At 36.6% G+C, this 21,372-nt stretch overlaps 1 non-coding gene across 3 annotated transcripts in view; it reads right to left on the bottom strand.

Annotated features, from left to right (window-relative positions):
• The window catches only part of LOC101683078, a 360,384-nt gene that overhangs the window by 175,206 nt on the left and 163,806 nt on the right, over positions 1-21,372 (bottom strand). The window contains exon 1 of one of the 3 annotated variants that reach the window (XR_006609140.1): positions 7,166-7,284. The exons of the other annotated variants lie outside the window; for them this stretch is intronic. This is a non-coding gene — a transcript (uncharacterized LOC101683078). Of the gene's footprint in view, positions 1-7,165; positions 7,285-21,372 lie in introns of those variants that run through there. 3 annotated transcript variants of the gene reach the window in all.

Here is a 21,372-nt window from a genome sequence, read left to right as displayed (position 1 = left end):
GCTGCATTTTCTTTTTAATATAAAATTCAAATCATACTGAATATATCTGTATTCTGCTTTTTTCACTGAACAGTGCATCATAAACATTTTCTCAACTTGTAATATATTTTCAAAATTACTGCTTAATATTCCAGTCTGTTGTTTATACTTCTAATGAACTTTATTGTCTAAAAGTCCATAGCTAACTGAGAGGAACAGACCAGAAATCAGAGAGACATGTAGTAAAACTGATGAAGACATAGAATAACTATAAAAAGCAGACCCAATACTCATAAAAAGTTTGGGTTTTTTTTTTTGTAAAAGTAAATATATGTGTACATAAGTTACATTCACAGAGAGGCAAAGTTAAGTCAATCCACGCACTGGTGAAGAATCCAAGGAGGGGTGTTTTTCATTTGTGTTAGGTATTTACTTTATTCCACCACAAGACACAGTATCTGTCCATTTTTACTCGCTTTGTTAAACGAAATAAAATCTGCACTGATCTCTATCAGGCAAGAAATTCTTTCTCAATCCTTTCATTGGAGAAAGAGGCTTCTCCTCAGGGCAGCATAAGTTCTGGGAAACGGCCCCACCCTCTGGTACCCAGCAACCACTCAGAGGCAGGGCTCTCAAGAGCTCTGGGAGATAGCATCTTGGCCACTCATGTGCCATGTTTGGGAATGGGGTGGGCCCTTTTGTTAAGACTGGGAGCCTTTGCACCTAGAGGCCATTTTCTTCTGGCTCCAACATGTTCCTAGACATCCTGCAGTCATGGGGCATGAAGTGGCTCTCACCAGAGACATCATCAACACATCCATCTCCTCCCCAAGTCCCCAGCAACTTCTCCCCCACATCCTTCTCAGGCTGCTCCTGCCTCTTCCTCCTTTTCAATGTTGTCCTGAATCCTTTCCAAACTTTGGAGTCCAATAAAATTTCTTTCAGGTATGGACACTTAGAAAGCATGTAGTGTGGCAACTACTTTATGAAGCAAGAAGGCCCAAAACCCAGGGAAGGGGGTGCCTGCATTCAGGGAGGGGAGGGCAGATGGGACAAAGAATCAGGTGGAGAAGTCCTTTCTTACTTTCTTGAATTCCAAGGCCATAGCAACAGGAAATGCATTACTGTCATTACTATTGCAATGCATTATTTTTATTTCCAGTACTTTGAGTTTTGAAAAGTTTTCATTTAATTAAAAAAAAGAGTTTGTACCTAAACATAAAAATACCTGTAGAAGTCTTGCTTATTCCAAATGACTAATTGCTGGAGATACTGAGATTATCTTGGTATTGCTGTAGAACTTTTATAAACGAAAAGTACATTAACTGATTGCATTCTCCAAAATACATCCTAATCACTCAGGATAGAATTCAAAGACCACACATGGTTGGCTAATATTCCGTAAGTCACTCAGCACCCTACCATTTGCATGTTGTCAAAGAGTTAATGAAAAATTCATAGAAAACGTGATTACACTGGTAATTTTGATTATTTCAGGTCTTTATTTATAAATCCAGATAAAACAATGCTAATAAAACTAGCCTACTTTTACCATGCTTTACAATACTTTCCAATGAAGCCTATTTTGTTACAAGTGTTCCTAGAATGAGAATTAGCTGATAAGAATGTTGGTAAATAAGGGAATTAGATCAATTTAATGCACTGGTTCAGAGTCTAATTTTTTCCAGCATATTAGTTTTTCATTTTTTTGTTTTTTGTTTTTTGGGGTTTTTTTTTGGGGGGGGGGTGGTCTCACCACATACCAGCTGCTAAATGTATACTATATACCTGAAATACACAAAGTGTTGCAAATTATGGAACTAAAAACAATGCCTACTCACTCCATATTTTTCCTCTCAACTTGGGTTGGCCACATGCTTGCTCTTTTTTTTTCTTTAAGATTATATTTATTTATTTGAAAGAGACAGAGAAATCCTAGCAGGGGGAGAGGGACAAGCAGACTCCCCACTGAGCAGGGAGCCCAACACAGGGCTCAGTCCCTGAGATCATGACCTGAACCAAAGTCACATGCTTAACTGACTGAACCACCCAGGTGCCCCACACATGCTTGCTTTTATTTGTTTTATTTTTAAAGATTTTATTTATTTATTTGTCAGAGAGAGAGAGCGAGCACATGCAGACAGAGTGGCAGGAAGAGACAGAGAGAGAAGCAAGCTCCCTGCTGAGCAAGGAGCCCGATGTGGGACTCAATCCCAGGACACTAGGATCATGACCTGAGCTGAAGGCAGCCGCTTAACCAACTAAGCCAGCTAGGCATCCCACACATGCTTGCTTTTAGAGGCATATGTGCTTGGTGTACTTAGACTGGTCGTCTAATTCAAAAGCTCCAACCTTTTCTTACTCTCTATCAAGCTGTATTCTTTCCTGCTTTCTCTGTCTCTGTCTCACACACACACACCTTGCTAAGGTAAGGTCCTATATTTACTACAGAATTTCTTTTTAATGATTTTAATTTGTCTTTTGAACCACAGTAGTATTTTTATTAGCATGATTGTTTTAGATAAAGCTTTGGTTATAAAGTTGCATTTGCTTTTAGTAGTATGCCCTTCATATTTTTATAGTTGCATTACTTTTAGAGGTATGATTATTTTAGGATCTCATGTTATAGCAGAAAGACCTATAAAAACCTGTGTATGCTTTCTGAATCTCTTAATAAACTTAAAAGTTAAGTAGAATTTTTTTACAGATGAAGAAACAGAGGCTTGGAACACCTGCGTGGCTCAGTTGGTTAGGCCGCTGTCTTTGGCTCAGGTCATGATCCTAGGGTCCTGGGATCGAGACCCGCATCAGGCTCCTTGCTCTGCAGGGAGCCTGTTTCTCTCTCTGCCTCTGCCTGCTTGTGCACTCTCTCTCTCTGTCTGACAAATAAATAAATAAATTCTTTAAAAAAAAAAAAAAAAAGAGAGAAAGAAAGGAAGAAAGAAAGAAACAAACAAACAGAGGCTTGAGGAACTTAAATCATCCATCCATTAGCAAATGGCAAGTAATGTAGACTGGAGACTGAAGTCCTGATCTGCTCATTCTGATTCTAGTGCTCTGGTCACAATACTACACTCAACACCTTTTTTTTTTTTTTTTAAGATTTTATTTATTTATTTGAGAGAGAGAAAGAGCACAAGCAGGAAAGGGGCAGAAGGACAAGGAAAAGCAGACTTTCTGCTGAGCAGGGAGTTCGATGTGGGGCTCAATCCCAGGACCCCGGGATCATGACCCGAGCTGAAGGCAGATGTTTAACTGACTGAACCACCCAGGCGCCCCTCACTATCTTTAATAGCTATCTGCATAAATTATTTTATTAATTATCACCTGATTTATAAGGTGGCTCATGTTGCTTTAGATAAGTATCTCAGGTTTTGATGTTTATTTGTTTTATGCGTTCACAACATGTCTGCATTGTTACTCTTATTTCTGACTCCCCAAATACCCAGAGTACCTTTTTCCCTCCACTTCCTATTCCCATCCTGTGGAAATAAGAACACAATGAATCAGACGCCCTGCCCAGATGCGAAAGTCTGAAGAAGAATGCTTCGCTTCCTAAGTGAACACCTCGTGACTGCACACTGGACCTGGTCTCTCCATAGTCTAATGTATGCTGGAAGTAAATTACGGATCTTCCCACCAAAAAGAAAACAGACCTGGTTAAAGAGGGTTTGTGGATTATCGGATCACCTTGTTATCCTCAACAGAGCTACACAAAATAAGTCATTTATTCACAGCTACACATTGTGCCTTTACTGAGCACCTCTCATGAATCAAGCACATTTTTTAAAAAGATATTTATTTATTTATTTATTTATTTATTTATTCCAGAGATAGCACAAATGACTGGGAGGAAGAGCAGAGGGGGAGGGGGAGGGAGAGGGAAGGAATCTTATGCAGATTCCATGTGTGACCCTGAGATCATGACCTGAGCCAACACCAAGAGTTGGACACTTAACTGACTGACCCACCCACGAGCCTGAAGCAAGCACATTTTTAGGGTCTGGAACACAAACAAACATGGCACAGCCCTCTGCTCTCTAATCAAAGCAATAAAGATCCTATGTGAAGTTCCACTGAAAAGACAGAGTTCAGAGCCATGGTTCTCAACCTTTATCGTATTCAATTTACCTGGAGGATTTGTTAAAACAGATTTTAACTGGGGCCCAAAAATTTACATTTCCAACAACCTCCAGGATGATGCTGAGGCTGCTGGGTACCTAAACTGAAGAAACTTTTATTATGTGTAAAAATGGAGTTTCAGAATAAGGCCTCACGCATAGGATTGTCTTGAGGATTAAAGTAGTCGACAGCATAGATCCTGGTACATAGTGAGAAGTCAATAAATGTTAGCTTCTAATATTATTTTTACTATTTTCATTATTATTAAGGGGTTTCAGGAGGATTCTTCCAGATTCTCTCTCTCTCCTACCTCAGAATGTCTGAAATCCCTTTAACCAAAGACAAACCAATAAAAATTAAATAAAAGTCTCCATGAGAGTTTACTTCCAGTAATACTAGGAATTAAATCAGCGATATCATATCCTTCCGTTATTCTGCTTTTGAGAAGGTAGAGACCCCTGGGGCTCTAAAAGATGTTGATAAAGGTGAAAGAATTATGTGAGGAGAACACAGAAGCAATAACAACTGAAGAGCTTGAAGTAAAAAAAGAAAACTTAGACCTTCTCCTGAAGTCTGCCCTCTCCCCACTTAACACACAGAATTTCCTTCCAACAAGTAGAGTTCCATCTACATTCTATTTGTATCTGTAAAACCCATTATTATTATAATAGTAAAATCATTAAAGAAGAAAATGTTAGACTCTTTTTTTTTCAGTTGAAGGTCTGCTGTTTTAAAATTCAAGCTGTGTCCGGTTCTGTTACATGACAGGCCCCCTGAACATTCCCTCAGCAGGACATGACACATGTTAAAAATAAGGTTATTGAGTAAGAAATACAGAAAATAATGATTGATCTCCCATGGAAAACAGCTGCTTCTTGTTAGCAGCTAAACAAATGTCCTCTCTCTGGGTTTTGCAGAAGTCTTAATTCTATATGGAAGTAAAAAAAACAAAAAACAAAAAACAAAAACCAGTGAAGGCATAAACAGCCTAAAAGAAATATGGCAAATGTTTTCTATTAAGATAATTTCTTTGAAATTTCAAGTACATAAAAATCTTGAAACAATAATTTTAAAAAATGATGCCTGCCCGAGGTCAATGAAAAAAAAATGAGACTTTTTTTTTTTTTAATAGATGAGTTCTTCAGTACACATAGGACAATGTAGGGAGAAAAATCTGAATCCAAAAAGACTTGAACAGTAGACAACACAAGCAGATTAATATAGTGTCCCCGTGATAAGCTATTCTTTGGTTTAGTTTCTTTCCTTTTTTTTTTTTTTTTTTAAAGAGTTTATTTATTTAGAGAGAGAAAGAGAATGAGCATGAACAAGGAGAGGGGCACAGGAAGAAGGAAAAAATCTCAAGCAGACTCCCCACTGAGCATGGAATCCGATGTAGGACTCCCTACCTCTTGACCCTGAGATCATGACCTGAGTTGAAATCAAGAGTCAGACACTCAACCAACTGAGCCACCCAGGTGTCCCTGGTTTGGTTTCTTGTTAAAGATGTGATGACCTATATAAGTATATGAAGAATACAGTTTCTTTGGGTTTCCTAGATGAGATTTAATTAGTATTCCAAGGAGGAATATAGGATTAGGTTTCTGTAAGCCTCTGGTCACAACATTTTCACCAACCTATCAATATATAATGTTGTTTTGTGTAGGTTTATATTTAAAACACTATATTTAATATACTTATGTTATATATATACATGGATCATTTTAAATAGCACAATCGTGAACAGAAACCACAAATATATATATATATAAAAAAAAAGGCATTACATAGGCTGCGAAAAAAGAACACTAGTTTACAGTATGAAAGCTAAAACAAGAAGGCAAAATGTTGCTTTGTTTAACCTCAGGTGGGAACATGTGCATTGGGTGACTCTGTTCATGTCCAAAAGTGAATATGAAAGCACTGAGTATTGATTTGGGGGTTAAAAATAAACTTTAGTGAGTAGGTGAATTCACAAATAATGAAGATTGACTGTATATTCTTCACCATTTTGAAGATCTTGCTCTATTTTCTTCTAGACTGTACTATGACAAATCATCTGTCATTTTGGGTAATCTGTCTTTTTTATCTTGTTGCTTTTAGAATTCTCTCCTTACCCTTGAAGTTCTGAAGCTTCACTATAATGTAAATCAAATTGTATATTTTTCTCTAATTCTAGAAAAACAATTTTTTAGTCATCATCTCTTCAAACATTACTTCTATATCATTTCTCCTAATATATATATTTTTGAAATTTTTAATATAACATATATATGTGTGTGATTATATATATGATTATATATATGATATTCTTTCATATGTTTCATCTCATCATGTAATTTAATTATGTGCAAAATGAAGTCTTTATCACTATCTTTTGATTCTTAAGTATATCTATGACTATATCCACTATTTCTACGACTTATATTATGACTTCTTTTTTTGGATTCACATCTGCCAGTTTGGGTTTCACTATTTTCTTTTAGAATTCCTTTCTTTTTCTTTTGAGAATCTTGAACAAACTTATTCAAGGGGCACCTGGGTGGCTCAGTGGGTTAGACCCTCTGCCTTGATACCCTAGTGTTAAAGGTTGAGTTGTGTCTCCCTAAAATTTATGTGTTGACATCCTAACCTTCAGTAACTCAGAATGTGATAGAGTCATTGCAGATGTAATTAGTCAAGCCAAGATGAGGTCATACTGGAGTAGGATGGGCATCTAATCCAACATGACTGGTATCTTTATGAAAAGAGTGCTTTATGAAGAGAAAGACACCCATATAGGGAAATTCATGTGATGATGAAGGTGGAGACTGGCATGATGCTTCTACAAGCCAGCAAACACCAGATATTGCCAGCAAAGTATGACAAGTTAGGAGGCACACTTAGAAGAGATCCTTCCCTGGCACCTTCAGAGGAAGCATGGCCCAACAGACACCTTAATCTCAGACAGCTAGCCATCAAAAATGTGACACAATATATTTCTGTCATTTAAACCCCCCAATTTGTGGTACTTTGCTATGGCAGCCTTAGCAAATGGATACGCTCCCCAGGTTATCTCAGTTTCTACCTTTAATTCTTGGTGTCTTGTCTGTTTCCAGATTTGGTATCCCAAAGGTCTTCAGCGTCAACCAACTCCATCCACACCTGTTTAAAACTCCACAATTCTGTTTCTTTTTTGCTAAAATGAAAAATTTGCCTTTTAATTTTTTTTAGTTTGACTGTAGTCACTTAATTTTATTTTTTTGAAACGTTTATTTATTAATTTGTCAGAGAGAGAAAGAGAGCACAAACAGAGGGAACAGCAGGCAGAGGGAGAGCAGACTCCCCATTGAGCAAGAAGCCCAATCTGGGACTGGATCCCAGGACCCTGGGATCATGACCTGAGCTGAAGGCAGACATTTAGCTGACTGAGCCACCCAGGCATCCCATTCTTACTTAATTTTAAAAACATATCTTATTTAGCACTACTAAATCTCTGGAAAGGATAAAGGAGTTTACTATAAGAATTTGCCATATAATCTTTTCTGAAAATCTCCATTTTAAGTATTCTGTAAAACATATAGATAGTAAAATATATATAAGAAAGGACATTTGTAAGAAGAAAGAAAAGATATAACAGTGTATATTCTGATCCACAGTTTTAAGAATATTTTACAAAGGGAGGTGCCTGGATGGCTCAGTTGGTTGAGCATCAGATTCTTGGTTTCAGCTCAGGTCCTGATCTTGGGGGTGGTGAGATTGAGTCTGCTTAAGATTCTCTACCTCCCTCCCCATTGGGATTCTACCCTGCCCACCCTACCCCACCCCCCACAATTCCTGCTCACATGCATGTGGGCTCTCTTTATCTCTCACAAAGAATATTTTACAAAGGAAAACAAAATTACAAAACCACAAAGCAAAGAAAGGAGAGCAAATGAGGAAACAAAGAAAAGAAGCTATTGTTCTTCCCCAGAGCATAGGCCAAGATTCCTCTATATACAGATTCAAAGGAGCAAGTAAGATCTTAAAAAAAAAAAAAAAAAATCAGTTATCAAAATATATGATAATTTCTGTTTGCCTTTGATTAATATTAATATTCCTCTGATCTATTGTTCTAGACCTAACAGTCCTCTTAATTCCTCTAGTGTGCAGCTTTCACACATATGTCTGTATATAGGAAAAGAGCATTAAAACAGGTCCCCCAAGGAATGGGTGTGGGTGGTGCCAAACTTCTCAGGTCCTCTTGGAAGCTAGGCATGATGACATAGTTTGCTACACAGGGACTAACATCCATATGCATTTGTGCTATTTTCACTGATGAACAGCTTGAGAAGGATTCATTAATAAAACCTTTCAATGATTCCAGATTCAGAGAGTCTGCAAACATCAGCCATGACCCAGAAACAAATCAAAGCAGCCTAGAAAATTTTAAATAGACTTGAACTTAGTTTGGAACACGCATTTAAAAATGTCCAATAAACCTAGGATCTAGGTCATACTTCTAAAAAACAGACTACAGTTACATAAGATAAATGCAATGGAATGAGTACTCACTAAATTGTTATCAAATTTTTATTGTATTTATTAAAGGAAACATTTCTGAAATATTGGATAATATATATTTAACTTAAATTCTTCATTAGAGAGATTATAAATGTCTTTGCAAGATATATATGGTGGCAGTTGGCATTGTACAAAGAGTGTTAGATTTGGGGTTAAAAAAAAAAAAAAAAAGGCTAGTTCCACCATTTACTGATCACAAGCAAAACTTTTAATCTTTCTAGCTCCATTTTCCTCACAACTGGAAATAGGAATAATAATACATTCTACTTAAATAATAAGTCATATAAATTACATAGTGTTATTCAGCAATAAATGTTAATTTACACTACTGTAAAAATTTAGGGGAAAAAATAACTGAAAACAAAAAATGAAATTTAGCATAGACTAATGATCCCCTTGAAAAAGTAAAGACACACCACAGCATTGTTATTTTAACTCATGAAAGGGTATAAACGAGCATAGTCGGAATGTCTGGGAGACTCAGGTGAGATTGGGCTCAGAGAAACTGTTTCCCTGATCTTTCTGATTCATGCTCTGACCCTCAGCGTGGCAGATTCAGAGGTTTGAATGTATTAGTTCACATTGAGGGCCTGAGAGACAAAGTGCATATCAGTTCAAATGTATGCCTATTTATGGATATATTAGTAGTTTAAAAACCTGAACTGTTCTTCACAATGAATTGTGTGCCTAGGGAGTAGATCTACTCAGGAAACCAAATGATAGATGAGAAGCTGGCCTTGTCAATCTGACCCAAGAAAGTCATATGCCTTTAACATTTTGTGCCCTCAAGCTCAATAGTTCCAGTGAATTGTCATCCTCTACTATACATTATTTCTCCATTTTTGAACAAGACGAGCAGAAAAGCAGGCTCTTCTTTGGGCAGAGTCAGAAACATTCAATTAGCCAACATGTATTTTTTATGATCCAACAGTGTCCTGGGTTCTAGATAGAAATAAAGATGTATGAAAACAGGGCTACCCTTAAGAAGCTTTGAGTCTAACAAACAAAGTGAAGATGAGGTGAAGTGAGTACTGCATGAATTTTGTATGAGTGTGCTGTTGAGTGGTGAAAAAGGGGAAGGAGGCTAACATTTTTGGGTTCAGGGTAGGAGGCATTCCCACATATTGTCCCATCCAATTTCACCCTCCCAACAACTCTGTGGGATAGAGATGTAATCCACACATCAACTATGGTCACCTAGTTCTTTAAATTCTGGAGAAGATTGGCTCCAACAGTCCTTTCGTTGCAACTGGCTCTCAGTTGATAGGTTCAGTGGATAACCCAGGAAATGATAGGCTCATTCACAAAAGGCTTTTACGTCCTCCTGTATGTAGGGCTTTGAGAGAGTAGTATGAATGTCCTTGCTACACAGTGCTTTCATTTATTACATATTATAAATTGCATATATTTATTTTACGGAATGTACTGTTTTTTATGTTTTCATAGTTATAACTATAAAATTTTACTTAAGTACCCCTATGCCCTTTATTCTCTAAAGTGTTCTAGTTTGGGTAATAAATGTGATGATTATCTACCCCGACACTCAACAGGACCAGTATGCTTGGACAGTCATCTATAAGGATGCTCTTAGAATCATTGCACCTATCCTAGAAGTCCCACCCAGCCATGGGCCAAGAGTTTTCTCTATTGATTTTTAAGTGGAATACACAATTGTCAACTGGTGCACCAAACCTCAGCCAGAACCAGAAGAGTTTTCTGTCCTCAACCAGACCGGGAAACTCCCAATGGCCACCTGGGGATGTTTAACCCACCATCATGTTGACCTCACTGTACAAAGGTAGGATTTATGCCAATAAATCTCTAAAATTATTTTATTGTGATCATATTCCAGATTGCTTACTTGCCAAAGAGGAAGAAAATATGGATTATATTTTCTCAACCAAATTTTGGTATGCATTAATCAAAATCACCTTATGTATGTATAAATATATTTATATAATGAATGTTAATAAAATAAATATATATCTAATAACATCCTTAATAAATTGCCTTCATTAAAAACAATAAGCTCATTAAATCAGGAGATTCTTAGAAATTTTGTATAATGGAGAAGGATTTGTATAATGCAGAAGGATGAGTATTAGCAAAAGTATGAAATCCCTTTCTGTTTGTGTTATTGTCACTAAATCCACTATGAGAGCTAGTGGTCTAATAATGTCTATAATGAGTGTTTGCAAATTATAACTCATCTGATGGAGTCTCCTAAATGATTCTAAATTATTCTTCTCTGTCTTTAGAAAAAGAATAACAGGGGCACCCAGATGGCTCAAATGGTTAGGTGTCTGCTTCCTGCTAGAGTCATGATCCCAGGGTCCTGTGGCTGAGCCCCAGGTTGGGCTCCCAACTCAGGAAGGAGTCTGCTTCTCTCTCTCCCTCTGCCTCTCCCCTGCTTGTGCTCTGTCTCTCTCAGATGAATAAATAAAATCTTTTTTTTTTAAGATTTTATTTATTTATTTGACAGACAGAGACCACAAGTAGGCAGAGAGAGGCAGGCAGAGAGAGAAGGGGAAGCAGCTCCCCGCTCAGCAGAGAGCCCAATGCGGGACTCGATCCCAGGACCCTGGGATCATGACCTGAGCCGAAGGCCGAGGCTTTAACCCACTGAGCCACCGAGGCACCCTGAATAAATAAAATCTTAAAAAAAAAAAAAAAAAATAAAAAACCTGGATATAAAAATAAATCTGCAAATTATCCTGAAAATGTGTTACTAACCTAAAAGGGAATGTTTCTAACTCCCTTAATATTGAAAATAGCTAACAAATTAGCATTAACTGAGGAAGACAATTAAATAAATAAGATATTGCAGATCCTGTTCACAGGAAATACTGTGAACAGGGGCTCCTGAGTGGTGCAGCCGGTTAAGCAGTTGACTTTCGTCTGGGCTCAGGTCATGATCTCTTGGTTGTGGGCTCCAGCCCACTGTTGGGCTCCATGCTCAGAGTGGAGTCTGCTTTGTATTCTCTCTCCTCTCTCTCTCTCTCTCTCTCTCCAGATCATTCTCTTTCTCTCTCAAGTAAATAAATAAAATCTTAAAAAAAAAAAAAAGAAAGAAAGAAAAGAAAAGAAAAAGGAAAAAAGTACTGTGCGCACAACTAGTGGGAATGAATCATGGGCAATGTATAATTTGAAAAGACTAGGTACTACTTGTCAAATGAAGATACTATATAAGCTCCTGTTTGAATTATAAGTTAGTATAATAACCTAGGAGCAATATCCAAAAACCAAACAGACACATCACAGTGTAAAACAGGTCTTGTAATTATTACTTTTCATAGTGAGGCAGGGGAGCACACCGCTTTCCATGAGTCAAATAAGTGATTCTTCCAAGAAAGCTAGATTGTCTCTGCAGGGCAGGAAAAACTGTCATTTACAGAATTGTACCCAGGAGCCTAGGATGTTAATTTATCTCATTTTGTCCTCCTTGTCTCACGTAGGATTAAGTAGTCATCAGGGATGAAACAATGAGGACAGCCAATGAAAGCCAGAGGAGCAATGACTTAAAATACGATGTGTTTGTAACTTTGCCCTACATATGGCCTAATGGTCTTTGGGAATTTAAAATAATTTTGGATAAGTGATCAGAATTCTAAAACAAATTTAAGAGTTTGACATCCGAGATTTAAAAACTAATAAAAATGAACAAGAATGCATTGTTAATATTCATTATCATTCTCTAATTCCAAATCTCACTACAGGATCCAGAATGGCTTTAATGGCTCAATTGAAATTCTAAGAATGAATAGGTTGCTAAATTTAGCGCAAAACTATACAAAAGTGGTTTCTGATGTCTAAGTTGTACAATAAAGAATAAATATTGACTGAAATTCCGTTAATATGTGTAGTGGAGAAGGATGAGTATTAGTAAGAGTATGAAATCTCTTTCTGTTTGTATTATTGTCACTAAATTAGCTATGAGAGCTAGTGGTCTAATAATCATGGCTTGGAATTTCTTTCATTGTAATTAATAATAAACAAAAATTTGTGTATTTTAAATTTAACAAGTTTATATTTTATCAGTTTTCTTGGATTGAATATTTTTACTGGATATAAAAGTTTAAGGAAACTGAATAGTGCCATTTTAAAAATGTTTTGTTTTTATTACAAAATATTACATACTCTAAGTAAAATATATATACATACATATATGTATATAAACAGTACAGGGAAAAAGCAGTTGAAAATAAGTGTCCCTTTTTGACTGCTCTCTCCTCTCTTCCCAGTCTCCGACCATATTCTTAATAATTGGGAGTAAATTCATCCAGATGTTTTCAATACCAGTTCTAACAAATACACTTGCACACATACACACAAAAATTAATACAGTGAAAACAATTTTTTTTTAGATTTTATTTATTTATTTGACAGACAGAGATCACAAGTAGGCAGAGAGGCAGGCAGAGAGAGAGAGAGAGGAGGAAGCAGAATCCCTGCTGAGCAGAGAGCCCGATGCGGGACTCGATCCCAGGATCCTGAGATCATGACCTGAGCCGAAGGCAGCGGCTTAACCCACTGAGCCACCCAGGCGCCCGTGAAGACAATTTTTTATTGCAACAGAAGTAACTCCCTCATTCTTTTTGACGATTAGCTCAATCTTAATTTGCTAACATCTATTAAAGCAAGAAAATCTAGATAAGGAAATAGGTTTATAAACAGGTCTGAAACCCAAAGGATAGCTTCCCCAGATAGAGGAGTCAATAAAAAAGACAATTAAATGTAAAGAAAATTACATGCAATTATATTTGCTCATTGTTTGTCCTTTCTGTGATCATTAGGTGGGGCAGAGATTCTGGCTTTTTTGTTTCATAAAGTGTAGTCAACTGAGCAAACACTGTATAAGTGTGGTGTCATTTGTAATACATTTATGTTTTAACAAGCTGAGGGGTATTTTTATTTTAATCAACTATTTCTTCTGCAGAATCACTTAGCAGTGTTGGTATTTTCAAAGAGCTACATCTTAGAGGAAATAAACATAAGTCTGTACTTTGAAAATAAGAAAAAATGCAATTTTATTTGTTAAATTACTCTAAATTGCAATCTAACTGGATTTTTGAATAATTGAGCTTCCTGTCCCTTCATCTAGTCTGTTAATATTAAACAACCCTACTAACATTTTGCAGATAATCATGCCTAAAGTAGTGCTTCAAATTGGGCTGTTAATGAGAGTGCCGGCAGATCTGAGCTTCTTGCAAAATCTATTATGGATTGTTTTAAAACTTTATTAAGGGTATATCAGATGGGTCCATAAAATACAGGGATGTTTCAATACAGAATGTGACTTTTATTAGTCCTCTCATGAAAAACGGCATCAGGTTTGATTCGAGATGGCAATAAAAAATATATAGCCTGTTCTAGGGAACTCTATTTCCCAGATCTTGAGATTTGTGATTAGTAGGCAAGGAATTTATATCATAGCAGGGCAAGGTAATGGACAAAGTAAGATTTACCTTATAAAACATTTCCATTGAAAGTCACATTTCTACAGCCTGGCAGATAAGATATCTCCTAATATTTCTTGTAAGCATATTCAAGGATTATATATACTCTTTTGTCATGCTTAAGAGGAAGAATTAGATGACCCATTTACAGATAGTTAATATTTAAGTTTGCCCCAAAATTCTGGAAAATGGGAGTTTCACACCTATCTTTACAACATCTGAAAAAAGTGGAAAGTAATGCCATATTCTAATTTAAAATATGTCCAATTCAAACAAACTTAAAATGTTCTCTCTCCTTCTACAAAATAATTATTTACCACTTTAAGTGTATTATGACAAAGATTCCTAAACCATTAGGTTTGTATACTGGACACACCCTTCTGACTTTTATAACACCTCTTCCTCCATCCTATTTCAGCTTAAAAGTACATTCTTTTTTCAAAGAAAATTATCTGTTTAAGCAGAAATCATACTTGTTTTAAGCCTTTTTTATTTTTATTTTATTCATTTATTTTTAAAGATTTTATTTATTTATTTATTTGACAGAGAGAGAGATCACAAGTAGCCAGAGAGGCAGGCAGAGAGAGAGGGGGAAGCAGGCTCCCTGCTGAGCAGAGAGCCCGATGCGGGGCTCAATCCCAGGACCCTGAGATCATGACCTGAGCCGAAGGCAGCGGCTTAACCCACTGAGCCACCCAGGCGCCCAAGCGTATTTTTAAGACATCAGTGAATGAGAACATATGAGCTCAGACATTAGAAGTTAATCATGTTTTCCAGGAGTCTCTTAAAAAAATATCTGTAAGTGTCTGGACTAATTTTCTATTAAATTTTAATAGAAATGTTGTTTTATGCTATGTCTTGAAAACGATTCCTTTATATTTAAGAAGTGCAATGCTTCATTTTAAAGCCTTACTAAAGTCCATCTCTTCTTACTCCTCCACTCTATTTTGTAGCCATTCATCCTTTCACCTGACATTCATTGGACAAGCCAGGCCCAGTATCCAGCATCAGTTGGGGTTACTAGAAAATTAAGACAGGATTCTTACCTTCAAGGCACTTCTAATCTGATGGAAGAGACAGACAATTTGACAAGTAAATACAATATACTATATGAAGTTTTAATATAGAAGGTTTGCCACAAAGGCTGGGGGACTACAGAGAGATGAGGAGACTAAGAGTTCGCTAGATTCTTGGAACAATGGAGTCCATGGCATGGTCAGGGAGAAGATGAGCATGAGCTCAGTACACTCCTTGAGTATAAGCCCTACCTCTAGCTTTCATCATTTTCATCACTAACCCAGTTTTCATCATTCTGTCTTTTCCCATTTTAGTGTTAATACTATATAATTATTAGGGAGTTTATTGACAATAAATTTCTCTACTGCTGGACGACATCTTTTAAATGAGACTTTGGGGAATATGATACTTCCCCATAGTAGAAGAGAGCTTTAGAAGAAGCAGACATTACATTTCTCCCTTCTTTTACCTCTAAGGTTATCCTGATATCTTGTATTTCTTTCTGTAGTAGGATATACCTTGAAGATTACACTTCTGGTTAAGTCTTACTCTCTTGTCTAGGTTCTAGGTTCAGTGGAATTTAGGAAGATTCCAACATATCATCAATATCGTTTCACAGTACAACGATTTTTCACATTTGCAAACACCTTTACTATTTACATATTCTTTTCACCAACACACGTTAATTTGAATCTTAAAACAATATTCCCATCAGTTTGGTATGGCAGATGTTATTATCCCCATTTTAGATACAGGAAAGCTGAGACTATAAAAGCAAGTTGTGTGGCAGAGCCTAGATGAGACTTTGTGCATTTTTCTTGCCTCTTCATGATGACTTTCCTTTACCTGTCCCAAATTAAATTAGTCCTAGAGTTGATTATTATTACAGAAACAGGGTCTGAAAACTCTAGCCATTTTTTTTAATATCCATAGGAGGTAATATTCCTTGTTGCTAAAGAAAAATATTAGTGCTATTTAAGACTTTCTTAATCATACATGTATTTTACATACATGTTAATATTTGACCTCTGCTTCTAAATGTTCAGTGACAAAATCATAGCATGTTAATTCTTATTTCTGATTTTAATTAATTTTTTGTTGTTGTTGAGCAGCAGCATTATTTTTCAGCTGAATAAACTTGAAAGAAACATCTAGCCCCCGATGACAGTGTATGTTGCTGTGTGTGTCTGTGTGTGTGGTTGGGAGGTTCTTTGAAAGTACCAAATATAATAATAGTTTTAATAGCAATGTACCAGGATATCGATTATAGTTATGGTATGTAGGATAATAGTGAGTTAGAAAATGATTTCCTCCTAATAAATCAATTAGTAAAGAGTAAGTCTATGTGAGGGAGACTGAGTATGAAGTTGTCAAAAAAAATTTATTTTTCCTCCACAGAAAGTTGTGTAGAAGTTGACCAAATCCAGTCAAGGACAATAATTTATCCAAAGATAATCCACAGTCCAGTACCCCAAGTGATTTGGGAACATTTGATTAAGATAAAGTAAAATGAAGTAAATTATAATCTTGACAGCTAATCATCAAAACTGTCAAAGACAGAAGAGTGATAGTGTTGCAGGGCAACTCTTTGCATTAAAAAAAGTTGACTATAACCTTTCCATCTCTAACCTAATATAGGTTACATCCAAGCAAGGCTGACATCTGGGAAATACCAGCTAGCTGCCTCCAAAGACTTTTCTCAGGTTGACACAATCAAATTGTATTTCCTTGAATCCAAGCACAGGTCCTGTCTCCATTTCTGTCTTCTTAGTGCAGGTGAATATGCAAAATCAGAAAATAACATAATGCTTTACTCTACAGTTTATGCAGCATAGTCATAATTAACCAAATCAAAATTGGAGTTGTTTGTCAAGCATGAAAAGTGCATATTGTGGGGAAAACTAAAACAAAAACAAAAACAAAAAATCTCTGGGCTGAATAAGCATCAATGCCTTTTCTTCTCTTAGAGCTGTCAGGCTAGCTATGCTTCCACCAAGCTCTATACCTCATTCTGGGACTCAGATATAAGAGTAGCCTCTGTCTGGGACTTGATTTCTTGGTGCAAGAGGGCAGAGACGCTGCAGTACACATTCACATTTAAAACTTCTCCTCAGCTATGAGTCCAGAAATAGCAAGACCAGCAAGAAGATCATCACTGCTGACTGCGGACAAATCTAATACATTTGACCTGTGTTTTATCTCACCACTTTTGTAGTTCAAGAGAACACCCCATTACCCCTTTGGAAATACCCTATAAACTTTATGCTCTTGCTTCAGTTCCATTATGGGTTCGATGTTTTCCATATCCTCCTACAAGTCCAGGTGATTGCAGAGTTAAGCTTATAATCATGAAATAAAAAATTAAGCAAAAAAATATTAAAAGTAAAACTTCTGTTCAGAACTGGGCTGTATCACTTCCACTCAAATACCATTGGTCCAAGTAAGTTACATGACCAAGTTGGCAATGGATAGGGGAAATACTGTCTTCAGGGGGTCACCAGGTCCATATGACTGAGGATGTGTATCTATAATCTTTTTATTGGGTAGAATGAGTGTAACTGGGAATTGTGCTGATTGCTGATTTATTACTTCCTAGTTTCAAATTCATTTTTTGCTCTCTTTGTGAAAATGCATCTGGGTCTTTTAAATAATGTCACTTTCCTTGCCAGTAAAGAGTATAGGAGAAACTTTGTAGAATAAGGGGTGTCTCTTTTTGTTCCAGCATTCTGTCTTAGGCTGATTCCTGAGGCAACCTCTCCAAAGACTGGCTCCCTTAGCATATAAGTCTTCACCGGCATCTAGTTCTTGCAACGCACAGGCTTTCCTATTAACCAGTTTTGCTAATGCAGGCTGTTTGTCCAGCATTACCTGGATGGCTTCTCTAGCATTAGATTGCTGCGTTTGTGCAAAGCTTTTCCTGTACCAACTCCTACAGTGCAGATAGCTTCCTCATCTTCTGGCTCCTGCAAATGATTGGTGGTCAGCAATACCCAATAACCAGCAGCTTCCCCGGCACACACTTTGGGTGATGTCCTGAAGAGACACCTCTCCATAGAGAGTTTTCTCCAGCACTCTAGAGAGCAGATTTCTGGCAAGTTCCAGACGTCATATTTCTAGCAAATTTTGATGGCGTGGCACTACAGTGGCTCTCTGCCATCCAGTGAACCATGACCACACACCCTCCAAAAATGTCTGGATCTCAGTCCTGGGGAGACTTTTCTTCAGTGTCCCAGTTCAGCCATGGGTAGTAGCTATAATCTTGTATTCTTTAGAGTTCCCTGTACTTCTTACTGTCTAATTCCTATTTCCTTCAACCTCCTGTGATAGTTTGCAATTATTTGCATTAAACTTTCCATGTTCAAATTACTATGTTTCTCTCTCTCCTAATCAGACCCAGGCTGATACAGGAACCATACTATAATCTACCACAGAGATCTAACACATGCAGTTAATTACATGAAACTTGTTCAATGAGATAAATTAATTTATTCATTGGCCTATAGGAATGAGATTCCCAGAGTTTGCTGGTTTAAGGCTCCATTTCTCCTGGGCATGCTTGCATGGGTTGACCTCTTTCTAGAGTTCTATGTTTAAGCATCTTTGATTGCCCAAACTCTTTTTCAAGCTTTGTAAGTAACATAAAGTTATGGTCAGCTCTTCCCATTTCGCAGAGAACAGAGTTACCTCTTTTTATTTTTACTTTCATTGATTTTCTGTTGACTTTCAGAAGACATCTAAGTTTTTTTTTCCTCCCTCTGACTTCTTGAGCTTGGCCTCACTGAAATCCTCACCTATGCCAATATCAGATACACATTAGAAATGACTCATGAAAAGCAACTTTTTAAAAGACTTCATCCCCTTAAAACAATAATTGCTCATTTTCATTCATTTTTTTGTTAAATATTTTTATTTATTTATTTGCCAGGGAGAGAGATAGAGAGAGACTGAGCTAGCAGGGGGGAGTGGTAGGCAGAGGGAGAAGCAGGCTCCCCACTGAGTAAGGAGGCCAATGCGGGACTCAGTCCCAGGACCCTGGGATTATGATCTTGCGGGACTCAGTCCCAGGACCCTGGGATTATGATCTGAGCCGAAGGCAGCCACTTAATTGACGGAGCCACCCGACGTCCCACTAACCTTCATTTCTGATACATTTATTAACCAGTGTAACTGTTCATTGAATTATGTGAGTATATGGGGAATATATCTAGAAAACACAAAGAAAATTTTTGATTAATGCTTGTGTTAGAGTAAGAACCATATATGCCTTTGTAATTTAGAATTTCTTTCCTAAGAATCAGCACAGAAAATGCAAATGATTTTATTGGGCAAAAGGAACTTAACTTGCACTTTTTATTAATATATGTATATAATTTTTACAGTATTTATTGAGACTGCAGCTATTCCTCTCAATTTAAAAGTGAGCAATTCAAAGAGTTATTTGAAGAAATATATAGTGTTTTATTTTCTTGTCTAAAATCTCCTCTAGACTAACTGCTGGTGTGAATAATGGATAAGAAGTTCAACATGAATATATTGAGTATAAGATAGGTAACACTTTGCTGGAACTGTGGAAATCCCAGAGAACTTTCATTTCTGAGAGACACAGAAATAGGACCTAAATGGAAAACAAGGTTATCCTAAAGTTCTGCCTAAAAGGCAAGTAGAATCTGTGGCCTCTTTAATGTCTGAAGTAGTTTAGTTGTTGTTTAACTTTTGCTTTTTTCCATCCTCCAATTATATATAATCTCGTATCGTACTAGATATCTTAGTTACTCTATGTAGCCTCAGGACTAGTGAAGAAAGGCTGTGGGGTTCAAGGAAGAAGTCTTTATGCCTCATTAACCTCTAGAAATTTCCTCCTGGCCTCTTTCACAGAATTAACAGCTTTTGGATTCCATTTGAAGTTGTAGGTTTATGCTTTGTGAATTATGGAATTTATGACCTTTGAGATTTCTCTTTCCAAAGATCTCATTTTACAGATGAGAAAATTGAGGCCCAGAGAAGAGAAGGGATCTATTCTAAGTTCCAAGTGGATGGATCTGAAGTGACCACTGAAGAGATTTCTTGTGTCTGTGCTGGTAATTTTCATCCTGTTGGAGTTCCTGTGGGCAACAAGGGCCACTCTTTACCGGTATCAGGGAGCACTACTTGTAGAAATAAATGAAGATTTAAATTTCTACAGCTGAAGAAAGAATGTCCACCAGGGGACTGTCTGCATGTTGTGCGAGTTACACTGACAATGTGTGGCTCCTAGAGGTCCATATTGCTACCCAATTTAAGAACGATCACCCATATTTGTCATATTCCTCCTGATATAAACAAGAGTATATAATTAACACTATGAGATTCTGAGTGTATCTGTGTGTTTTAAGCAAAAGGTTTTTTTTTTCTTTTTCTTAAACCATTCTTAAAACATTCTTTTTTGTTTGTTTGCTAACTTGCTTGTATATAAAGAATCTTTAAAAGAAAAACTGTCATCACTCACTTCTATTTGCAAACCATCTGGCAATTCCATTTTCCAGTGACATCCAACAAAAGGAAAACAGTAAAAACAGTAGCAGGAACAAAGTAAAGACAGGTCATGTCATCAAATAGAGAACTTATGTACAAGCAGATTTGAGCAGTGCTAAATATTGTGCCCTAAAAGCATAATTAATAAAAACATTCAGGGAAAGTTTTTATCTTTAATCTGACTTCTCATTAATTTGAAATTGAGTTAACTTATGACTTAATGTTGAAAAATAGGAATCAGCATAAAAAGAGCCTGTGTCTATAATGAAGATAATAAGCAGGCTCTACCAGATGGCAACATCAAAATCTATGGCAGGGTCACACACAGAAATCAAGTATTGATTTTCAAATGAGAAAGGATGAAAAAAATGAACTAGAATTTTTTTTTATAATGGTAGAGATTTTTATACAGATATTCTAATAAATCTGTTTAGAATGTGATCTCTCTATTCATTACTTTTCCTATCATATTATACTTGGCATTTCTGTTATCCATAATTTATTCTAATATTTATCATTTTATTTACAAAGATTTTGGTATTTCCCCTTTCCCTGGGTACAGTGTGTCATCACAATTTACTGATTCTTATTTCCTTATATTTCTTATGGATACCAATAGCAGGACACTCTCAATGGTTTCCCTGATATTTTCATGTCATCCTACATGTTGACGCAAGAACGACTTTCAGAAATCACATTTTCATCCTATCATTGCTCTATTCAAATATTCAAATATCTGTCACTGAAA

This window comes from Mustela putorius, unplaced genomic scaffold (assembly GCF_011764305.1).
Source record: "Mustela putorius furo isolate JIRA1106 unplaced genomic scaffold, ASM1176430v1.1 tig00003834_pilon_pilon_pilon, whole genome shotgun sequence".
NCBI lineage: Eukaryota > Metazoa > Chordata > Mammalia > Carnivora > Mustelidae > Mustela > Mustela putorius.
Note: the sequence above shows the minus strand (reverse complement) of the source record. Positions and strands in the feature narration are given on the sequence as shown.